Source organism: Bidens hawaiensis, unplaced genomic scaffold (genome assembly GCF_021521415.1).
Source record: "Bidens hawaiensis isolate Kalapana, Puna unplaced genomic scaffold, B.hawaiensis_p1.1 tig00044792_1, whole genome shotgun sequence".
Lineage (NCBI taxonomy): Eukaryota > Viridiplantae > Streptophyta > Magnoliopsida > Asterales > Asteraceae > Bidens > Bidens hawaiensis.
Window position 1 is genome coordinate 72,087 of NW_027497964.1, and position 13,612 is coordinate 85,698.

Here is a 13,612-nt window from a genome sequence, read left to right on the forward strand (position 1 = left end):
ACTAAACCCATGTCTTTCATGTCAAATCGTGTTTTTAACATGTCTTTTGTAGATTGAACCATGTTATCATTACTCCCAATGATAAACATGTCATCCACATAAAGGCATAAAATAACATAACCTCCATTTGTGTTTTTAACATAAACACATTTATCACACTCATTAATTTTGAAACCATTGCTAATCATGACTTGGTCAAACTTTTGGTGCCATTGTTTTGGAGCTTGCTTCAAGCCATACAAAGACTTGATGAGTTTGCATACATTGCCCTTTTGACCAGTGGCGGAGAAACCCTCAGGTTGCTCCATATATATCTCTTCTTCTAAATCACCATTTAGAAAAGCCGTTTTTACATCCATTTGGTGCACTTCCAAACTTCGTAAAGACGCAATTGCAAGCACCAACCTTATAGAGGTTATACGTGTTACAGGTGAGTAAGTATCAAAATAGTCTAGACCTTCCTTTTGTCTAAAACCTTTGATCACTAGCCTCGCCTTGTATTTATCAATACTTCCATCGGCTTTCATCTTCTTTTTGAATATCCAACGATATCCAAGTGGTTTGCAACCAACTGGAAGATCTACCAATTCCCAAGTATGATTTTGTAAGATCGAATCAATTTCATTTTTGATTGCTTCTTTCCATTGAGGTCCTTCAGGTGAGGTCACCGCTTCATGGTAGGTATTAGGTTCACCTTCAACCATAAAGCTTACGAAGTCAAGACCAAAGGATTTTGCAACCTTTTGTCTTTTGCTTCGTCTTAAATTACCATCCTCAGTCTCGGGCCGTTCATGTGTTCCTTCATGAACCAAGTCGTCATTTTGTGTTAACAAGCTTGCACCTATATCATTCGCTCGTGATGATGAGGCCTCATGTGTGTGTCCTAACTTAGGAAACACGTGCTCAAAATACGAGACAGTATTGGAGCTCGCCTCCATGAAAGTGTTTACGTGTACATATGGATTTTTGGATTCATGTACCAAAAACCGATGTGCACTACTATTGTGAGCATATCCAATGAAAATGCAATCAACAGTTTTGGGACCAATCCTAAGAGCTTTAGGAGGTGGTACGGTGACTTTAGCTAGGCACCCCCACGCTTTCATGTATTTGTACGAAGGTTCTCTTCCCTTCCATAACTTATAAGGAGTCTCATCCCTATTCTTGAGAGGTATCTTATTTAAAAGATAATTTTCCGTTAAAATGGCATCCCCCCACATGTCATGGCTCACCCCAGAACTAACCAACATGGCATTCATCATCTCTTTCAATGTACGGTTCTTTCGTTCCGCCATTCCATTTGATTGTGGAAAATAAGGAGGGGTTAATTCATTGATTATGCCACTTTGTGCGCATATATCCGCAAATGGTGAAACGTATTCACCTCCTCAATCGCTTCTCACACGTTTAATTTTCTTGTTAAGTTGTAACTCAACTTCATTTTTAAACAAGATAAATTTTTCTATTGCTTCATCTTTACTTTTAAGTAAATATACATAGCAATATTTTGAGCAATCATCAATAAACGTGATGAAATATTTGTTTCCCCCTCTTGTTGGGCACATTTTTAAATTGCACACATCGGTGTGAATTAAATCAAGTGTTTCGGTTATTCTTTCAACCGATTTGAAGGATGATCTTGTAAGTTTGGATTCAACACATGATTCGCATTTCGAGTTTGTATCAATGTGGAATGTTGGTATGCTTTTTAATTTAATTAAACGACGAAGTGAATTGAAATTTACATGTCCTAATCTACCATGTCAAACATTTGAATTTAAAGACTCAATAATATAAGCAGAAGTAGATGCCTTATTCATTTCATTTCCAATCACGGTTACATCAAGTTTAAACATACCATTGAGGGCATAGCCCTTACCAACATACATTCCACGCTTAGTCAATACAAACTTGTCCGACTCAAACACTAAACGAAAACCAAACTTATTAAGCAACCAACCCGAAACCAAATTCTTACGAATTTCGGGCACATACAAAGTGTTGCTCAAAGTAAGCTCTTTTCCCGACGTCATCTTCAAGATCACATTCCCTTCACCCTTTATGTCGGCCGTGCTTGATTCCCCATAAACAACTTAGCATCACTAGCAGTCTCCTTAAAGGTGCTAAAGAGGGTCTTTTCACCACACACATGACGGGTCGCACCCGTATCAATGAACCATCCTTGCGGTTTGTCCCCCACAATATTGATTTCTTCAATCATTGCCAAGAGCTCGGTGATCATTGCCACCATCGGTTCACCATTTTCATCCACCATATGCGCACGCTCACGCTTAGGCTTCTTGCATTGGTCCGCACGATGGCCATTCTCATTACCATTGTAACAAACACCTTGGAAGTTTGAAGATTGAGGTTTCTTTTTCACAACCTCCTTCTTCGGTCCAAGGTTCACCTTTCCCTTTCCCTTATTCATTTTACCCTTACCCTTATGGCCCCCCTTAGAAGATTGTCCAAGTTCAACCATGTTGGCCTTAGCCATTGGCTCCACACGAGCTAATTTTTGAGCCGTTTTATTGTCTTCCTCAATTCAAAGACGAACAATTAATTCATCAATAGTCATCTCCTTTCGTTTGTGCTTAAGATAATTCTTAAACTCAACCCAACTAGGAGGCAACTTTTCAATTATGGCCGCAACTTGGAACGTTTCACTAAGTGTCATACCCTCGGCATAAATTTCATAAAGTATAACTTGTAGTTCTTAGACTTGGGTGATCACAGTCTTAGAGTCAACCATTTTAAAGTCCAAAAAACGGGCCACAACAAATTTCTTTGTTCCCGCATCTTCGGTTTTATACTTCTTGTCTAAAGACTTTCATAGTTCTTTGGCAGTCTTTATCCCACAATAGACGTTATACAATGGATCCGTCAAACCATTGAGCACGTAATTGAGACATAGAAATTCAGAATGTTTCCAAGCGTCCAAAGCACTCACACTTTGGGCATCATCTTGGGCAGTGGGTATGGGGGCTGTTTTCTCCAAGAATTGTGCTAAGTTCAAAGTTGTCAAGTAGAAAAACATTTTCTGCTGCCACCTCTTAAAGTGGACACCCGTGAACTTTTCGGGTTTTTTAGCATAGTTAGCCATTGCGGTCGCTCCCACATTGGCTGGGGTGGTCAAATGGACAGCAGGGGTAGCATTAGAAGTGTTTGGGGTTGGTCATGTCATTCTTGCACACAGAAAACAGCCCAAGTTAGTAACTTAAAAAAAATTCAGAAAATTCTGAAATTTGCCAGATAAATTTATCCCGTGCGAGATAGCTTTATCTCGTGCGAGATAACAAAACCAGCCCAAAAAAGGAACCTTTTCTGATTTCAGAATGCTAAACCAAGAACGAATCTGTCTAAGTCCAACTTTGAAGATCCAATTCTTGATTCTGAGACCAAACAGAAAAGAAAAAACTGTTTTTAAAACATATACTATTTTGAAACAAAACTGGTTTGGATCAAAATAGAATAGTTTCTGAAAATTTAAACAAAGTTTTCACGAAACGGTTTTAAAAATATTGTTTTAAGTTTGTAGGAACCGAATTCGTGAATTGAGTAAATAAACAGAAAATTAACAAACAGTTTTATTACTCATACAATACAATACAAGAATCTGAAATACAATACAGAATCAAAGAAATAAACCAAATACAATACGAAAAAAAATGTAAACGGTTTGGCTGAGGATCGTGTTAAACACGGGGCCCTTAAAACAATATTTCGAGTCTCCCAAGAGAACTCGTTGTTTCCCAGGGTACAACAGCCGGAGCAGTAGTACTGCCGGAGTTAATCGTAAACCTGAAAAATATTCGAATAAAAGAAACCAGAAATGTAGAAGAAGAAGAAGTTGGAAAAACCTTGCAACAATGCTTGTGTTATGTGTAAGGTTTGGTGTGTGTTGCAACTTAGTTTACCTCTCTATTTATAGAGGAAAAACAAGGCACAAGTTTTTCATCCCACCAATGTGGGATACACCACTATAGTATTTTCTTTCAAATACACACAATCACACATCGATATCTCATTCATCAATGTCTATTAGTGTGCATTTGTTGTGTCATAACAACCTACTAATGCACATGTAACAAATTTTCCAACAAAATCTAATTAAATTTACTAACTGTAGTGCAGTTAATCTAATTTAACTATACTGTTAAAACAAAACAATTCTTCCATTGTCATTCAGCTAGACTTGTTAACTAGAATGTCACATAATACTATTACCATTTATATAATTACTAACAAAGTTACAAATATAACTTTAAATGTTAAATGTTATATTAAATGAAGTTTTTTATAGATATTTATGAATTATAAGATTGAAGATTCCATGACGAGTATGTGAGGCGCGATTTTGGGTCTCCTAACAAGTTTTGAGAGCTTTGAGAGGCGATTTTGGGTCTCCTAACAAGTTTCCATTCGATTCCTTCATGCTAGCTTGCTCAACAACAAAGATTCAAGATTCCATGATGAGTATGTGAGGCTAAACATCTTGTAATCTTCTCCGAGCCTAAGGTTGTCGTATTTTGATAAGTTAAAACATGTTTTGTACTAGTTTTGGGATTGGATTGAAAATTTCGATTTCCAATTCTGATTTTTCATGTTAAAAGAATTGATTGTGTGAATGTTCTATAATTGATTCGGTTTTGTTTGAAAAAACCATTAAGTTAGTACTTCAATACCACATTATTAATTACATGCGAAGCCACTGTTAATGGTTTCCAATAGTTCATAAGTTTGATCGTGATAAACGAAACCTGAAGCCTAAAGAGGTTACCTCTCATTAAAATCAGTACAACAAATCGGTTAAAGTTATATATTGTTTTCCTTTTTCTTGTTAATTAATTAAAATTTTCTAAACAAATATATAGACTACAAATTTCTCGTGGAGACGACTCGACTTTCATTTAGTATTTAATATTTACGCACTTTTGACCGACCAAACGATAGCGATCAAGCCCTCAATTCACGAAAGTTTTGACAAGGAGGGAGATAAAAGGTATAGTTATCGGTTCTTTACTTTTTCTAATTTTATAAAACGTAAATAATGTATACATCACTATTTTTTTTCAAAATTATACTATAAAATTGAATATATTTTATCTTTAAATTAATATTTTTCTATTATATTTTTAAAATTAAAATTATGTTGAGTTGTGTGTTTATAACGGCGCTTTGGAAATTTTGTATACGTGCATCAGATTTATTGAAAGGTGCTTTAGGATTTACTATCGTGCGTTATGAATTATGTGTTCCATGTGTCTAGATTTTCATTATATTTACTACATTCGTTAAGACATGTGACACCTTGTAGTGTTTCACATTTAGTGTGCTCTTAAGCTTTTTCAACATAACCTGACCCTACATTCGTTAAGACATGTGACACCTTGTAGTTTTTCACATATGTGCATTAGATTTATTGAAAGGTGCTTCAGGATTTACTATCGTGCATTATGAATTATGTGTTCCATGTGTCTAGATTTTCCTTATATTTACTACATTCGTTAAGACATGTGACACCTTGTAGTTTTTCACATTTAGTGTGCTCTTAAGCTTTTTCAACATAACCTGACCCTAATATAGACGAGGTTGGATCATTTTTTCCGAACTCCACAATTTTGTTTTAGAAATTGAAAAGCTATTTTAACACACACTATGATTATGGTGTTAGTGTTTTCAGAAGTAAAATGTATGTGGACCACATCTGCATCATTTGTAGCCGAAGAGGTGGCCAAAACTCTCTGCAGTGTACAAGAAGAAGATTGTTTGTTTTTTAGTGTCTGCAGACTGCTAAAATAAACTGAAATGTTTTCATTTAAGTTGAAATTTAAATAAAAAAGTCTTCAACCTTGAAATTTAAATAACAGTCAAACAAGAACAAATGTGCAAGACAATACCTGGAGGCAAAGAAATGTGGCAGGCGGCGAAGGCTGTGGAGGGAGTGGCAAGAGGTGTGACGGTGGAGAGAGTGGTGGAGGAGCTAGGATTTGAAATAAATGAATAATATGGTCAGGTTAGGGAATAATATGCATAAGAGGTTAGAAGAGGTTTGAAGCACATGGTCGATGTTTGTTTCAAGAAGAGGACACACAAACCTTTTTTAATGAAATGTCTTTCAAAAACAAACACACACAAACACATTGCAGACTTAAACGTCTAAGTATGGTATGCATGGTGCGGACAATAGAAGCCAGGAAAAGCTTTTCAGAAAAAACAAACACCGATATAGAACTCAAAATCCATGATATTTGGTATTTTAGTAATTGTTTGCAATTATAAAAAAAATAATAGGAAAAAGGCTATTTAGATAAGGGCATTATGAGTTTTTTTTCCTTAATTAATCTATTATTATTATTTTAACAACTAAGGAATAAGGAATTGTTTATGTACTTCTTATGGGGTGACCTAATGACAAAGGCTTATCTAATTCGCGTTTATCCCACTCTCACAACCCGGAAAAGACAACCAATTAAGTTGTGGATAAAAATCCGAAGCAACCAAGTTGCCATGGGAATTAATTCTTATCTAGGACCATAATTAAATCGAAACAACCAAGTAGAATAAATTTGTATTTAGGGACCATAATCAAATCGAAACAACCAAGTGGCTGAATTTATTAAGCATGCATCAAGTAGTTTTTTTCTTCTTTTTATAAAGGCATATGTCGCAATAACATTGGCGTCTCTCACAAAGGTTGCCCCAAAACATTTGCCATCCTCATTACTCAAGTTCAGATCACCCTTACAATGGTGACGCCTATATTTCAGAGCACACGAATGAACTGGGAATCGAACCAGGGCTATTAGTCGGCGTAGTGATAGCACCCCACCAAAGTGCAAGGCCGTCTCAAAAATCTCTTAAAACTTTATGGCTCGGGGCGAGAATAAAAAAGGGTCCTAACATCACGTTTTTAATTATGTGATAAATAGTTTGACAATTTTACCAATTGAGGTGCATTTTCAAAGTCCAATACGAAACAAAAAAATAAATAAATATAATATAATAAAACACAAATGAAAGTTTTTCTACAAAATTCTATTATAAGCACCATAATAATGGGAATAGAATTCATGACACATGACATTGCATCAAAGGAGTCATTTTGTAAAATTAAGTTATAAAACGATATAATATATATTATTATTTTGTTAGCAATCATTGGCCTCTCGAGAAAATAGATTTGGTTATGTCAACCTCCTTGATCGCCCTTTAGGCCGGCTCTGCATAAGTGGTGAGAAGCACCAAGTAGTTGAATTTTTCTTTTCTACAATTATTCAAGTTATTGAAGTAATTTTTCCAGAGTTTACAATATGATTATATATAGAGAAATTTGATTTTAATAATCCACACTTTAAGCTATTAGCCAACGTTAATTCCAGCTAAAGAGGACAGTCGCAACTTTCAACATATTTACTTCGATAGAGCTATTTATTTTAGATATACTGCGTATATATGCATTATACCATAAAAAATAAAGTCAAAAAAAGTACTATTGCATATATGTAGTATTGCACATATGCAATACATGATATATTGTATACACGTAATAGTTTTTTTCTGAATTTTTTTTTCTTGATATATGCATTAAACCAAAAAAAAATTGAAAATAAAAATAGTTGTATTGTATGTATGCAATGTCTGAATATCTCATGTATTGCGTATATGTAATACAACTTTAAAGAATCATGATGAGCATTAAGGAGGTGGTGATCAGGGTTCGTCCCGAGTTCAGAATGTAGCGAGACCACGAATGCAGATATTCTCATATCCTTTTACAGTTTGATTTGGCAACAAGAGTACATGTTTTCAGTTTCAAATACCTTTATTCTTTGTATTGTTGTCTATATTTGTAAATTTATAAGGTGTCTGTTAAGTAGATTGATCATCTTAAAAATGGATTTTCTTATCAAGTACCATATTATCTCTTATTTGTAGTACTATGCATTGAATTTTTAAGAGTATGAGATGTCAAAACAGTTAAGAAGTAAGCTCAATTAGGTTTCTTATTTAATTGAATTCTTGTTAATTACTCTTATTTGTATAAGTATAAAGCTCACCATGCAATGCTTATATAATAATGAAGTTGAAGTTATATATTAAGCAACAAGAAACCATAAGTGAATTATCTTCAAAAAGTGAAGTTCAAGAGAAAGGTATAAGCTTGTTGAGTTTATGTGTTTATCTGGTCTATTTGAATGTCTAGAAGCTACGACTTTGAGTTTGAGGTTATGTTTTTGTTTAGGTTGGTGTTTTCCGTTTTCAGTTTTCATAAAGGTATTAATCTCGTTGTGTCAATATTTTCTCCGTTCCTCAGTTTATATCGGCATTAAAAGAGCGGATAGTATGCACAAAAAGTGTAAAAATTTAACTAGATTCAATATGCGACCTAGCGTTCTACTCGCAGCCTTTGTCACGAGGAATACAGGATGCAACTTTACTGTAATTTACCATCCTAGGTAATTAATTACCTTCTTCTTCTACTTTTATAGAGAAAGCAAATATTATTTATGTTATTATTAAACCTATATATTATGGATTTACCGCATGCAGGATGTTTACTGATCCTTTTATAGTTCCTTATCAAGTCATGGAAGCACTTCAAGTTGATTATTTGCCCAGAATATGTTTTTGAATACTTTTTTATGGTGAAGACCCTCAGGCCTCAACAATATGGGCGCAGATTAATAGCCTATTGGCCCAGGCTCAGCCCAAACATTGGCCCAATCCAGGGCTGTTTCAGCTCATGAGGCCCACTCATATACTCTGAGAAGGTTTCCTCGAGTCTTTATATTGCAAAAGATATTAACGGTAGAATAACTCAAAAACATTATAGGAATACTTTAAGAACCTGAATTTCACCACTTAAATTCACCACTTAATTTCACCACTCAAAAACATATTAGAAGTGAAAACAAAACTCGAAAGAAACACACTTAATTAAATCACCACTTAAATTCAACTCTGAGTTATCGAAGATTCCCTAAATAAATACAATGATTTGGTTTTGACAATTACCTGAGACCCTGGATAAAACCCAATTCAAATATGAACTCTAGTTATCACATCAAGCGTACATTTCTTTTCTTTTTTCGCCTCTTAAACCTTCGTCCAACATTCACAACTTCTTTATCAGATGAATCGAAAAATGAAAAGAAATTGCTTCAATAATAGATAAGAAGTGATGGAAGACGATAAAGTAAGCAGAAGAATCGATCATATAATAATAAAAAAATAATTAGAAAAAACCACACCTTTTATTATGTACATAAGCTAAAGTGCAAAGTACACTTATCAAGGCATTTTTTTTGTAACAAAGTTTTGAAACAACCCCAGTATCCAGAATCCGAGAGTTTAGACCACAAGATCTCTAACTTCAACCATCACCCTCATATTATTAAACCAGAAGGCTAACTAACACTAGACTCATCAAAGCGTGAATAAGGAAAAGTGATTTTGTAAGTTTGAAAAGTTTTTGGTAAATAATTAATATATCAAAAATGAACTAAAGGTCACTGGCTAAAAAAGTATATTTAGTTTAACATAAACAAAGTTATTACTTTTTTGGTTTCAACATACTACAAATAATTATAAATTTTGTACTAACATTAATGTCATTATAAAATAGAAGGAAAACTGAATGAATGCAACAGTGTGTTAAATCAAATCAATTCAATAGTAAGAAAACTTATGGCTAATTTAAAGGACGAACCAACCAAGAGCATATCACAACTTCACCACTACTCCATCAATTTTAAGCATAAGCTCCTATCTTTTCTCCCCATGGAATACTTGATCATTTCCTTTTTGTTTATCAATCTCGTTTCAATTATTATAATTATACATAAATATCAAAAACGACATACCGTTATCCCTACAAACTGGCCAATTCTTGGTATGACACCAGGGATTCTTGTAAACGCCCATCGATTCCTCGATTACAGCACCGAAATTTTGATGCAAACTCGTGGTACAGTCATGCTTAAAGGCCCTTGGTTTGCCAACTTGGACATGCTACTTACCACAAATCCTTTAGACATCCATCACATTCTTAGCAAAAACTTCAACAATTATCCCAAAGGCGACAAGTTTCGTAAGATCTTTGATGGCCTAGGAGATGGAATTCTTAATTCCGATGGGGAGATATGGGAGATGAACCGCAAGATCATATTTTCTGTATTCAAGCATGCGGGATTTCAAAGTATGATGGAAACAACTATTTGGAACAAAGTGGAAAATGGGCTACTACCAATACTCGAATCTATTTGTGCTCGTGGTTCTGAGATCGACTTGCAAGATATATTTCAAAGGTTTTCTTTTGACATAGTATGCATATTACTCCTTGACCATGATCCACAAAGCTTATCTCTTGATTTCCCTTATATCCCTTGTTTGCAAGCCTTCACAGATGCCGAGCAAGCTTTGTTGCTTAGGCATCTTACGCCCCCGTACCTTTGGAAATTGCAACAATTTTTTAAAGTGGGAACGGAGAAGAAGTTGAACGACGCGTGGAAAAATATTGATAAGTTCATATACAAATATTTGGCTCAACAAAAGACAGAAACGTTCTTATTTTCCACAACTATCATGAACGAGTTTACAAATCATAGCGGCACGAGTGTGGATCCAAAAAGATTTCTAAGAGACACTATACATAATTTGATGGCTGCTGGAAAAGATACAATCGGCAGCTCTTTGTCTTGGTTCTTTTATCTTCTTGCGCGAAACTCAAGCGTAGAAGAAAAGATTCTAGAAGAGATGCAAGCGCATAAAAGGTGGAGTGCGATAGAGTTGGACGAAATGGTTTACCTTCATGGAGCTTTATGTGAATCCTTAAGGTTATATCCTCCTGTCCCATTCAACCACAAATCTCCGCTACAACCAGAAACCCTTCCGAGTGGCCACCAAGTTGATCAAAATACCAAAATCATTCTCTCTTTTTATTCTATGGGACGGATGAAATCAATATGGGGGGAGGATTGCTTGGAGTTTAAGCCTGAAAGGTGGATTTCTAATAGCGGTGGCATAAAAAATGAGCCATCATACAAGTTCCCGACATTTAATGCCGGACCAAGAACTTGTTTAGGTAAGAATATGGCTTTGTCTCAGTTGAAGATAGTGTCAGCTACGATCATTTACCATTACCACATTCAACTGGTGGAAGGCCATCATGTGCTTCCAGCAAATTCTGTTGTACTTCATATGAAGCATGGTCTCAAGGTCAGATTGAACAGACGAAATTAATGAACTCAACTAAAATTTGTGTTGAACATCTACCAATAATAATTTTATCATGTATTATCTTGGTCTTGTTTATGTTTAATGTATACATGCTATGTTTCCAAGTGAGAAAAGGTGATCTGGTAATTCCACAAAAATTATTGTAATATCTTTACTAGTATGCCTTCTCTTCACTCAACCGTACACTTTTGATCATTTTCGCTAATATTTCATGCATCATATAGTGGTGCCATAAACAACAGTGGTATAACGTAATGATAGAGTTTAAAAGCGGGAATTACATTTTAACATATGTTCATTTGTAATGTTATGTAAGCTTAAGCACGCCTGAAAATATTCTAAGATGTGTGATACGTTATATACGTGTGTGGGTTATACCTATATTTAATGTATTTACTTTGTGAAAGTGAAAAGGGACAAGAAAACGGGGGTTGTTTTATATTGTTTGTTTTAATATTTGTTTATTTTTTGAATTTATATTTTTTTTTATTGTATGAAAGTTAATGATATACTTATGGTTTGATGATAAATTGTTTCACAAATAAATGAGATGTTATAATCCGGTTTAAAAGCTATATGATTTGGATGAGACCCAAGACTCGTATATTTTTATTACTATAAAATTGGTTTTTTTAATTATAAATAATATTTATGAAAGTTAATAATATACTTATGGTTTGATGAGACCCAAGACTCGTTTATTTTTTTTACTATAAAATTGGTTTTTTAATTTAAATAATATATATATATATATAGGGTAGGGTTAATGTAAAAAACAATATTTTTGTGAGAAGAATAAGAATAGATCTAGGCCCTTGGATTTATGATCTAGTGGTTGAGATTGGTAGTTTCTAAATAATTGTATTGTTTCATATTTACATTGTATAGTGTCATATTTGAACTCTTTTCTATATATATATATAATACACCAAACAAGGGTAAATTAAGACATGCATTTTTAAGTAATTTACAACACTTAATGCATGAGGTATATGTGTTAGTAATGGTAAACTTGTCTTTTAAACACAATCCATTCAACTTACAAGTTTGGTCCCTCATCTTTAACCATATTTTGTTTTAATTTAAGTTGTAAACTAACTTTCCACCCATGAATTTTAAACGACTATAGCCTTTTCAAACGTTAATATTTTAATAAAAGAATTACACCATAAAAACGAGCATTTTATTCTCTTTAATTTGGATATGATATTGTTATAATTTTTTTCATTTTAAATAAATTAATATGTTACGTAGGGGGTGTTTAGTGTCGGTTTTGATGGTTTTTAAGTTAAACTTGCGAGTCCAACCGTTAATACTGATTTTTTGTCGTCCAAGACCAAACTCAATCATTGAAAGTTGAAACCGAATCGTTACTAACAGCCTGGTTCCAGTTTGGTTTCACAGTATAAACTTTAATAATAAATTTAGTTTAAAATAATTATCAGTTTAAATGCATCATCAATTTTAACTAAACACCAACATAATATGATACTTGAAAGGATCATAAATAAAAATTGATAATTTTAGCCACATAAATGGTAAATATTAATGGAAGATCTAGGACGTGAAATAATAACAACAAAGATCACAAAATGAATCATACCGCAATTATGTTAATTTGAAGTTGTATAGCCAAGTTATTTGTAATAAAAAAATTATGTTCAATTAAATTTTAACTATATCTAATATATATTACAAAACATATCTAATAATTAATAATAAAAGACATTAAAATGCATTCAACATTTACAGTTTGGTCTGATTTCATATGGCCGGTTGCCAGTATAAACCGCGAACCAACCGTTCACCACGTTTTGAAAATTTTGAAACCGACAAACAAACCGAAAGTAAAAAAAGAAAAAGAAAAAAAAGTCAAACCAATGACAGGTTTAAACGATTTCAAGGTTTTAACCAAACCATAAACACTTATATTTGTTACATGATTAACAAGTTCAAACACCCCTGCATCGCGCGGGCACCCGTCTAGTATATATATATAGGATCAGGATCATGAGAGAACCTTTTTGAAATTGAGAATTATGAGAACCATTTTGGACCACAAAAAACTCAAAAATAAAAAAAAAATCATAAAATAAAAAAAACACAAAAATCAAAAAAGTAAAAAAAACTAAAATTCTTATTTTATCATCCCGGTTTCATAAAAAAAACTCGTTTTACCTAAATTATATACACATATGTATAATATTTACATATATGTATATTCACATGTTTTTTTTGTACACATGTGTATATTTTAAGATAAATGATACTGTACATATGTGTATATTACGTAACTAAAGATTATATAAAATTATACATATGTGTATAATACGACGTTTTTTTTATTTATTTTTTTGCATTTTTTAATGAA

General features: G+C 33.5%; 1 pseudogene; it reads left to right on the forward strand.

Moving 5' to 3' along the window:
* The first annotated feature begins 9,665 nt into the window (after positions 1-9,665).
* On the forward strand, positions 9,666-11,271 carry LOC143595204 (alkane hydroxylase MAH1 pseudogene; annotated as a pseudogene).
* The last annotated feature ends 2,341 nt before the right edge of the window (positions 11,272-13,612 follow it).